Here is an 11742-nt window from a genome sequence, read left to right on the forward strand (position 1 = left end):
AATGTAAACTTCTGCTGGTCACAGATCTTATTTTCTGCAAAAATCGAAAAGCCAATGGAAAAATGCTATTGTGTTTTGTTTTTGTTTTTCTCCAGGGAACAAAGGTGATGCTAATTTCCAGGTTGGCCTACAAAAACATGTCATCAGTGTAGCACTCTATCAGCAACTGGATTTTGTCAAGAGGTCAAGGTTTGGCTGAACCAGTTAGCCTCTGCTGGTGGATACCATAACTACATGTGAGCCATGAACTGAGTTTCCATCAGCAAACATGGCAGCCAGTAAACAATTTACATGAGAAGAATAAATCAAATTTTATATCAGTATATAAAACACTACAGGTTTTAAGTAATACACAATAATCATATTCTCTTACTAAAAGAGATTTTTTTAAATTGAAAATCTAAAAATGTACAAACAAAACAGACTTTAAGTGAACAAAAGTAAGAAATATCAAAATACAGTGGCAAATATATAAGGCAGACATAACTATATGTTATATACATTGCATAGCAGTAGTTAAATTTGAATCAGAAATAAAATAAAATAATAATACATTTACATAACTTTGCAAAAGGGGTTATAAGATATGAGTCACTAAACTCATTGAAAAAAATGAGCTAATGTAATAGCCTTATTACTTGAAAGTGCACATACGGATGAAGCAATAATTCTAAGGTCATTTATGAAGCAAGGAAAAGAAGGGGTGGTTTTCAAAAATCTACACTTATGAATAAAAAATGTACCACAACAAAGAAGGTTGTTAATCAAGAAGTGTTGCATACAATCTTTTTAAAACACTCCAGACTTAACTTATAGGTTTATAGGTAAGAGGGTTAACATGGATATTGACACAGGACATTCTGTTATGAGAAAGAATCCCTTTGAGCAATAATACCATGCTTCTAGGAATGGCATTTACAACTGTGTGAAACTCTTTAGGATGACATACAAATCCAGGTTTCAGGCAGAAATCATTGTAGCTGAGAATGTCACCATGGCTATCCATCATATCCAATAGAGAAAGGATATTATATTTAAACAAATTTTCATAAAATGACTTATCGCAATATAAAACTATATCTACTTTCCGAAGATATTGTAAACCATATAGGCTACTGTTTGTGTTATGAAGAAATTATCTTAGTCATTGAGTTTTTAAGACATTGTTCAATATTTCCAAGTCAATAACATTCAGACCTCCTTTTCTTCAAAACTGCGAACCAAATCGTAGTGATGCCTATTTTACCAAATCAAATTAAGGATTGTTACTAAAGGAGGAGATGAGACGGTCCTCACTGCAGAACACAGGATCCAGGGAGCGAGGTCCAGATTCAACTCCTCCCACCTTACATATACCTAAGCCTACCCGTCTCCACCCCCTGAACAATTTTAGTTTTAATTAGTTAATTAGTTTATTTATTTATCTAAAAATTAGTTTATTCAACATCTGGCGTCTACTATTAATAATCTTGAAAGCTCCCTTAAGAATAGAGATTTTTATCTCCCTTCTCACCGGAAGCGGTTAACATGTGGTAGGCTTTAACTTCAAACAGGCCCGACGGACTCACAAATTAAATGAGAAGAATCAGCATCCAGAGACTCGCTCTTCAGCTTTCCTCAATGAGAAAACATAACGCAGCGTGAGGTAAACTTATATAGCGGAAACCAGACAAACGACTTACAATATTATTGAAACGCTTTCTTTGTGTTAATGCATTGCTTTGACACTTCTGTAATTAATTTTGTACAGAAGTCTTGATTAATATAGCGTAGATTCAAATAACACCTTCAGTCCGCCTTAGTTATTCTTGACATGAAATGGGGAAAAATTGAACTAGGCCACGGGTCTTGTCAGAGTAGGTCAATCTCACGGTAGTGTCAGCTCACTACCTCTAGATGGCATTGTTTAGTCGCCAGTCATCTGGGATCTAACTCTGAATGTGATTATCACATGAATAAAAAACTTTCTGTTATTAATAGGATAATATTAAAAAAAAAAATTTAAGTTTATTATTATTATTATTATTATTATTAATTAGTAGTAGTAGTAGTTGCTGAATGACCCAAAGTGTAGTAGCATTACAATAGGCTACTAAATTCTGTAGTGTTATATGTTATTCATTTACTTGATACAGTACACAATCAATTCAAGTGTGCTTCTTTGAGGGTAATGTAAGTTGTTGTAATAATTGAGTGATTATATAAATACATCTATAGAGCTGCATTGTGCTGTCAGAATGTTATCGAATTTAATTTGCAAATGAGGGAACCAGATCTCTCTAGAGTAGCCCATTAAGGTATGAAAAAGTTTTGATCCAACTATGTTTTCCCCCGTGCGTTACAATCATCCGTGATTGTGTTACAACAGATGACAATACACACCCCATCGGTTTGTCTTTGTCTGTGCATTTTATTTGACATTTGACAGTATTATTGTATTTAATTTCCTTCTCTGATCATTGCAATCATTTCCACAACATTATTTTTGCTTGTTTGTAAGAGAGAACACAAGTCTAATGTTGCTCTCTGGGGAAAAGTTCAATATAATTTGTTAATTAAATGGATTAATTTAATTACAGTAGCTACAAAAACATTCATCAATATAATTGTTCCTCCAGCTCAAATTTAATGAATGTTTAAGTGAAAACAAGTCAGTTTCAAATGTACATAAATAACCCCCCCCCCACCCCACACCTATTAATTTTCCCTTTTTGATCCTCATCGCACAACATCCTGTCGGTGTTTGTTTGATTTTCAATAATACAGCGTCGCTGAAACCAAACATTTATTACAGCAATTTAATTTAACCTCTCAACAGGCTTTTACAAGACGACCAGAGGGATAGTATCAGTGAAAGGCACTCAGTGTTCAGTTATTAATCTCCTGCCGCCGTTGGCCCTTTCATAAAAGGTATGTATTATCCAAACTCCAAACATACCACTGCCATTCAAGCTGTCTCGGATTTCATCGCAATGTGGACCAGATAGAGTTCAATTCGTCCATGCAGGCCAAAATAATAAAAGATAATTTTGGCTAATCTGCCCAAGGAATGTGGAGCGTTTGATGTAGACAGTGGTGAATCTTCAGTTGAAATAATTGCATATTGACTCGGTCAGGACGGTTGGCTCAGGTACGCTCATCTGTGTCTTACAGGTGTTCTCCTTGCTAGACAACCCATGCCTTGTTTACGAGAGAGAGAGAGAGAGAGAGAGAGAGAGAGAGAGAGAGTTCATCTGATAGCAGAAACTGCTTTTTTGTTGAACACTGGAATGAACAAAATGATATGGGAACACTCAAGTGTATCCAAATTCAAAGGAACAAGATAGTTAAAAAGTGTCTAGTCTGGTCTCCTGAAAATCGCAGATTTTTATTTGAAAGGTAACTCCTATAAGTTATATAAACTGTTTTTACGAGGTATGTGCCTGGAATTGAATGAAATGCGCGAATGCACTAAAAATTCCACCCTTTTCCCCTCAGTACAAAACAGATTAAAAAACATAAAATAAAAAAGCACTATATCTGTGTATACTATTATCATGTACACTCAGTTATACAGATATGTGTCTAATAATCTGAAAGGTGATGCTACATTTTGTATAGTACTGTAAGTACAAAACATAAAAATGAAGGTAAATGTACAGTAAGAAAACCTCTGTCTGTCATACTGATTTTGTTCACATAAAGGAATAGATCAACCAAAACCTAAATTTTGCTAAACATTTAGTCACCCTCAGGCCATCCAAGAATTAGATGAGTTTGTTTCGTGATCAGAACAAATTTGGAGAAATTTAGCATTAAATCACTTGCTCACCAATGACTCTCTGCTGTGAATGGGTGCCGTCAGAATCAGAGTCCAAACAGCTGATAAAAACATCACAATAATCCACAACACGACTCCAGTCCATAATTGAATGTCTTGTGAAACAAAAAGCTGCGTGTTTGTAATAAACAAATCCATCATGTATGGCCTGAGGGTGAGTCAGTTTTTGCCAAATGTTTATTTCTGGGTGAACTACTATATCTTCATGAAATTCCATTTTACCTGTTGATACCCACTCAAGAAAGTTTCTTCAGGAAATGATTATTCATAAATTGAGTGTGGAAACCCTAAGCTAAATTTGTGAGCTTATCACTAACTCATTGTTTCAAAACAATGTATTTACGTCTTTGAGCGGTTTGTATATTTTAAGCAATTAAGGAACAGCACAGCAATGCTTTAGTCAAACATACAAAGCTTATCTACTCCAGCATAACGAGTTTCATGCTGCTACGTGGATAAATATTTGTAAGCCTCATGGAGGACGTTTTGTAACCAAAAAAGCGTCAAATCAAGAGAACATCTGTCCAATTGCTGCATCAAACAAATAAGATTATAATGCTGTAATATTCACTGAAGGCTCAGATCATTATGCCTCTATTCATCTGTGAGATTGGAGGAAACAGTTGCCAGTTTTGGGGGCAGCAGGAAAAAATACCCTACACACAACAGATGTTAGGTGTTGAAATAGCTTACACTGGCCCCCAAAAAGTATTTAGACACTTAAGTCACACTTAAATTACCAAATCATATTTTATTCAGCCAAATGGCATCTGCAAACAAATGATTTTCTCAGAACTGACATTCTCAGACATTTTTGCAATTACTTTTAAGCAGATGTCGGATCCCTTCAAGTTCACACAGGTGTCCTAGCAGAGGAACCACAGGTGCCCAGTCTTAACTTTGATTATTGAACACTATTGTTGCATTATTTTAAACCTAACAAACCTTTTAAGGATGCATTTACTGTTAAGTCAATAGTTATGTTCATGTTATGACATATCTGATTAATGGCTGATATTAAAATTTGTAAACACTTTTGCATAAATTCAAAACAGAAACTTAAATGAAAATTAAATGCAGTTTTAAATTCTGCAAGATCATAAAATAATTTTTTAGTATTAAAAAATAGATATTCATTTAGAGGTTTGCTGAAGATTATATTTAACCTTTTTTAAAATTATTAGTGTTTTTAAAGATTAACTTTAAGTGATGAATGTAAAATAAGCAAAATGAACATGCACAATTAAATATCCAGTATAATTAAAAAGAAAATCGAATATCAGTCGATATAACCATTATGTTATAGATATACAGTAGTGCATCCATAATTATTTTAATATTTTTGCTTGAATTTTGGGTTGTCTTTCTTAAAATGCTTCTTGGTTTGAGATGCAGTGATGTTCATTTTCAAGTGTGACTTCTAAGTGTCCAAAAACATGAGGGCTGCTATATAATTTAAAGATTTTATTACTCAGAATTTCTATGATTGTCTGATAATTAATTAAAAAACATACCTTCACTGCTGTTTATTTATCTCATTTAGAGTCTGTATTAGGTAAAATACTATATATGAGCTGAAGTATATGAGAAAATATAAGAGTAACTGGTACCTCTTTAGCCGCCGCATTCCGAGCCATTAGCTGATCTGTCCACACCTCGTCCTGTTTAGTCATTGGCCAGATTCCTTCAAAGCAGACCACTAATCACATGACAAAGCTGTCTCTATTAGCCTCTGTCTACCCCTCCCTTCCCTTCACTCATCTCTGTTCGGCTTCAAGTACATGCACGGATTTGCCTATTATTATTCTCTTTATTGTTGTGCTAATGAATTATTTGACCAACAGTATTATTTACTGTCATGTGAAATGCGCTGGCTAAGCCCTGAAAGTGATGTGGAATACTATGATAAAGCTAAGCCTCTTCTGGCTGGTCAATAAAATCGGAACAAAGGGGCACCTTCACCATTAAAGCCATCAGTGTCTGGTGAAAAACAGATCTGCCAATCAATGGACTGCTCCAAAGGCATCTGGTTAAACATGTTGTGCATTCCTAGCGAAAAAGGGTGAAATTAATTAGGTTTTATTAGAAGCATTGATACAAAAAAACCTCTTTAAATAGATCCCAGTCTACCCTGGGAAATGGCTCAATGTGATTGTTCTGGATTGAGTGTAATCAGATATATATGACACACTTCTTGAATGCACTGTATGCATTTGAACACTTAAGCCACACTTAGAATGTGTGTTTATCTTCGTATTGGATAACAAAATATAATAGTAGGACATTCATTTGTGCATATTTTATATATATATATATATATATATATATATATACACACACATTTGTATATAAATGCATCTGAAGTAATTGAACTCTAATAGGCAAGTAGACTTAGTTTAATAAAATAACTACTTAAATGTTTACTTTTAAAATGTTTGTTTTTATCTCACTAGTCTAAAAGAAGTAAATAACCCAAAATCTCAAAGTTGACTAGTGCCTGAAAATGCAATAGTTTTTCCCCCTTTCCTTAATTTCTATATACACTCATTTTGTAATTAACGTGAATGTATTATGAATGAACAACAGTATATTTATAAATTAATAATCCTTTACATAAATTGTTGTTCGTGGAGTCTTTTTGTTTAGTGTTGCTTTTGTTTTCTTTGCAACTCTCAAAGAAATCCACAGTGCAAGCAAACTCCCTTCTTTTGGCGGCCGATGCGCCACTTGGCACGCAGGCCCAAATTGTGGATCGTTTCTGGGCATTCAGCAAGATTTCAAACGGGGGGCGCTGTGCTCTCATCCTCCGCCGGCTACAAGGTCACTGGAGTATTGATAAATCACACAGCTGTGATTCCCCCCTGACAGCTCAAACTAACATCAACCTGGATGGGAGAGAACAAAAGACCATCAAGCGGCCCTTTTCTTGACACTTTTATTCAATCACGGCCAGATTGCTTACGACAGCAGCAGCAGCTGTTTTGTCTTCATCTTTCCCCATTTGATAAAGTGTGTCAAGTCATATTTTTGTAAGTATTTCACGTCACCCCTGCTGTGTGAAAGCGGCTCCCGTTTGGCATATGCATTCCACATGAGGGGATCATCAAATGGGTCAGGGTTTAATGACATCCCTCCCAAGGTCATCAGCCATCTAAAAGGGAAGCTGCCACAAAGCTACAAGCTGAGGGTCAAAGATAAGAGCACGCTGGGAGATATCGCAGATAAAAACCAGAAAATTAAACAATGAGGGAACGCGGGAACGCTTTGATTGTGTTGTTCGGTGCGATTGTTATTTTGGGTGCACCAATTCACAGAGTGTCGATGTTAACCTTGTCCTCTCAGGATAGAGGTTACTGATAGGACTAACACATTGTTTGTTTTAGAGCTCCCAGGAATGGGATTTCCATTCCCTGTTCGGGTCCAGTTATAGATTGCATTTGCAGCAGTTGTTTTGTAAGGGTGATGTGTGATCGCAATTACAGATGATTGAATGCTCTCTGATGGGGTGAGTGAGAGGTGAAAGGCAGTTTGAAATGACAGAGGGTCAAAGTCTTGTGAGAATATAATTTCTGTTGTCAAAAGTATTTATATAGGACATTTCCTACCAGTGGGTGGTGCTGAAAGCTATATTGTTTTGGGGGATGCTCATGCTTTATTCAGGGATTTGTGTTTGAAGAAACAAATGAAACCGGTCTAATGATTTTTTTTCTTTCTGAATCGCTTTCAATGTTTGGTTAATGTTTCCAAAGACAAACACTTGCTCATGTTAACTACAGTATGGCTGCCCAAACTTGAAGCAGGCTTGAAGTGGTGCATAGTGTTGCTAGCAGTTTTTCATGTTCCCAAACTTGAAAACAAACAACACTTTTTAAGCCTCCAACAACATGAAACAATGTCTTTGAACACTAGTGATTAATTCAGTTTAAATGGTCAAACATGCAATCTGGAAAGCATAAACCATTTATCAGGTGGGGACAACTCACTCTTGAGTTGGACAGAATCCCAGTTTTATACTCTACGTAGAATCGCTCCACTCGCCACAAAAACAGATGCACTGTCCATATGCTCACCTCCAGAGAAGGAGGATTCAAGCAGCCGATCTCCTTCAGGTTAAGAGATGAATGGCAATCAGTCATTAATCCCCTGAAATCCTTTCTGTTTAGACTCTTGGATTGCTCGCCAATACTTTTATTCTTTCATTCTGCTCTTTAGTATTTCAAAGGTTTGGCTGTTTAGAGTGAGCCTGTTGTGTGTGTGTTTTATATACCTTTAACTTTATTATAGATATCTTCTACTTTTATTATTTGAATTATTTTTGAACAACACTAAACAGAAAAGTAATGTGCTGTAGTATTTGTTACTCCATATATTACTTTGGAAGGAATTTTCATGGCAGCAACATGTTTTGCACATGGTAGCAACAAATTACATGCTTTCATTTGTTTCAATGAATTGTGGTTTCAGGAAGAAAACCTCCTTTTTTGCTTCTTTATTATATACAGTGTTCCTGTGGCTCAGTAATAGAGCATTGCGTTAGCAGTGCAAAAGGACGTGGTAAAAATACTGGTAAAAAATGTATAGCCTGAATGCACTGTAAGTCGCTTTGGATAAAAGTGCCTGCTAAATAAATATACAAAACTTTCAGGACAGACTGATTATGAGATCTGAGGTTTTTAAATGATTGTATATGCTTTTTGAGAAAAAGAGAGATTAAACTTCCACATCAAAGGCCACAGAAAAAAGGGTTAAAAACTTCAGCCAGTTCCAAGACAAATAATAATAATACTTTTTTTGGTAACTCTTTTCAATAAAATTCATTAATTAACAGTAGTTCAATCATGACAACTCTCGGAAGATTTTAGCATGGTGATGGATTTAACATTGTTATACAGTATGTATTTGGTCTTGGCGGAATAGATCTGCTACGCTGCTGCTGAATTGCTGCTGCTGTTGGTTATTGCTGTAGTCGTAGATTATTGCTGCTGCTGCTGCTGCAAGCAAGTACAGGAACTTGCTACTGCCAATGCATATGACGATACGGTGCCATGAGTATTTAAGACATACTGCTGCTGCACAAATAGCATATAAAATAACCCACAGCAGATCTTGTCAGGGTTTTGCCCTGACACTCTGGTTGTCTTGTGTTTTTTGTTTCTTGTGTCTATGTTGTCTTGTCAGCACATGGCCTATTTGTTTGTTTTTCTCAGCCATGTGCTTTAGCCCCTCCTCCTGGTTTCCTCATTACCACACCCTCTTGTTAGCCTTCATTGAGTCCTTGTTAGTGTAATTGCGCTCACCTGTTCCTTGTGTGATTTCCTCCCTATTTATAGTGCCACTTGCCCTAATGTCTTTGCTGGTTCATGGTCATTCTTTCCCTCACTGTGGTTGTCTCTGTCTCTGTCTCTGGATATGGCTGATTATGTGTTCCTGTCTTCCTGTCGGTTTGTTCTTGTGCTCTAGTCTTGCCCTAGTCTTGTCTCTTGTAATTCTATGTTTTTGTCTTGCTCCTTTGTTTTTGGATGCGGTCTGTTTTTGACCTTTTTGCCTTTAATTTAGTCTTCATTTAGTTCTCTTAGTCCTGATCTTTTGTTCATTTTTTGGTTATTTGTGTTGGTTACTTTAATAATAATATTTAGTCCGTTTGTTTATTTTCTTGCCTGTCTTGGAGTAATTTGTGTTTCTGTGGAGCTATGCTTTGTCTTGTTGTGGTGTTAGAGTTCCTGTCCTGACCTGTTCCCGTGTCTGGGGGTGCTTCAGAGTTTATGGTCAACAAGTATCTGAGCTCAGCTCTCTGGTGCCTTGCTCTGGTCTCTCTCCCGGCCTGGTCTTGCCACCTCTGCTATAGTATTCTGCCAATTGATGTCTGAGGCTGTTCCAGTGGCCTTCCCTAGCTATGTTTATTGTGTTCCTGTTGTGGTATCACCTGTGCACCTCACAACCCTTTTGTATTGATCTGTTTTGTCAATAAACCCTTGTTACACTCGGTGCAATTGGGTCCTCCTTCCAGATCCCTGACAGATCTATAAAGGTGGAGCTGGGGAAGGTGGAGGGTTTCAGAGAAACTCTGAAAGCGTGCTGCAGGAATCTCTAGTGAATGCTAGCCAGCCATATAAAGGCAAGGCAGTAAGCTCATTGGCTGCATATGCAGCATGAACCAATCAGCTGTGCCAAGTCTTTTAACTCGTTAACAACTCGTCGCCTGCGCCATCTGGAGTTTCATGACTGACCTATATATTTAGCTACTTTAGTTAACATGAACTAAGAATGAACAATACTTCTACAGCATTTATTAATCTTAATGTTAATTTCAACTAATGCATTATTAAAATCAAAAGTTGTGCTTGTTAACATTAGTTAATGCACTCTGAATTAACATGAACTAACAGTGAACAACTGTATTTTCATTAGCTAACATTAACAAAGATTATTAAATACTGTAATAAATGTATTGTTCATTGTTACCCAGGTGAAAAAGAAATATATTTAAATTGTGCTTTTTCAGACATACTATATTTAAATTATACTATATTAAGTGCATATTAAATGTATTATTTTGAAACAACTAAGTATATTAAGTGTATTTCAAGATATGTTTAAGTTGGATTTTAATCTATTTGTAATATATTGAAATTATGTTGAAATGGAACCACTTTAAGTATATTTAGTGCAATTTAAGTGTTTCTTAAAATACATTTAAAATGTCCTTTTAATACTTCATGAACTACAGTTAGAGTATATTTGAAGCATAGTTTTAATGTACTTCAAGTACATTTAAATTGTATTTCAGCTAATTGGAAATGCATTAGCATTACACTACTAGTATATTATAAAGCTGCTTTTTTCAGTATATACACACACGTACACACTTTGATATCTAGAAAACTTTAATGTATTATATTGTGTACATTACAAATATTCATAAAGTATGGGAAGTAAAAAAGGACAGCAGCATATATACTTTGGTGAAAAACAAAACAAAACATACTATTAAATGTATTAAAAATGCACTTGAAATACAAGTATGTTTATAGTATATTTGTATTACTACAAACATACTCAAGTACATTAATACATTATAAAAAAACATGAATAAAAAAATTGAAAAGCTATGGCAGAGCTATCTTTTCCATTTGTAGAACATTTCAGTTATATCGGCCTTACTAAAAAAGTACAGAATTTTACATCAGTGAATAAATAAAAATTACAATGCAATTTTCTGAAGAAAAAAAATACATAAAAAAGACTCCACACACACAAGCTATTCACTTATGCACTTTGTTTTTCAAAGACTGAAGATGATAAAGTTCAAGCAACAGAATAGGGAGGGATGGAGGGGGTTTTGGAGGTGGACAAGGAGATGGTGTAGGGATGGTGAGAGGCCAAAGTGCGGGGATGATGGCTGGATGTGGCGAAGGGATGGTGATGGGAGGATGAAGATGATGCCCTGGCAGCTTAGATGGTGTTTGGCACATGGCACAGACCCAGAGCATCCCAGTGCTGACAACACACGGCAGAATCGAGGGAGCAAGGAGCCAAGATGTAGATGATGTGGCTGCCAACATCCGAGGGCCGACCGATGGAGACAGAGCTGGTGGATCCGAAGGCGCAGATGGAGGGCTGATGGAGCTGAGCGTCGTCGCAGGTTCCGAAGACCTGGGCACAGCCTAGTCGTCCTGACTCCTGGCATACAATGTTTTGCACCAGAGCCTTGCAGCTTTAGAAAAAAACAAAACAGAAACAAAATTAAATAACAGATTTTTACATGAATGACTGAAAGCAAGCACAAATTAGCCAGCTGGAATTGACACATTACATAACGTTTTTCTTCCAAGATTGACCAAATCACCCTCCATTAGGCCCGATTCAAAAATCTCTATAACAGAGGTGATACAACATGAAAATATACTTACTATTCCTTTGCT

General features: G+C 36.1%; 1 long non-coding RNA gene across 1 annotated transcript in view; it reads left to right on the forward strand.

Annotated features, from left to right (window-relative positions):
• The first annotated feature begins 1532 nt into the window (after positions 1 to 1532).
• LOC107570087 (uncharacterized) overlaps positions 1533 to 11742 on the forward strand; it is a 29446-nt gene continuing 19236 nt past the window's right edge. Inside the window, exons 1-2 of the long non-coding RNA XR_001606988.1 lie at positions 1533 to 1645; positions 2819 to 2910. This is a non-coding gene — a long non-coding RNA (uncharacterized lncRNA). The remainder of the gene's footprint in view (positions 1646 to 2818; positions 2911 to 11742) is intronic.

This window comes from Sinocyclocheilus grahami, unplaced genomic scaffold (genome assembly GCF_001515645.1).
Source record: "Sinocyclocheilus grahami isolate Dianchi unplaced genomic scaffold, SAMN03320097.WGS_v1.1 scaffold28.1, whole genome shotgun sequence".
Lineage (NCBI taxonomy): Eukaryota > Metazoa > Chordata > Actinopteri > Cypriniformes > Cyprinidae > Sinocyclocheilus > Sinocyclocheilus grahami.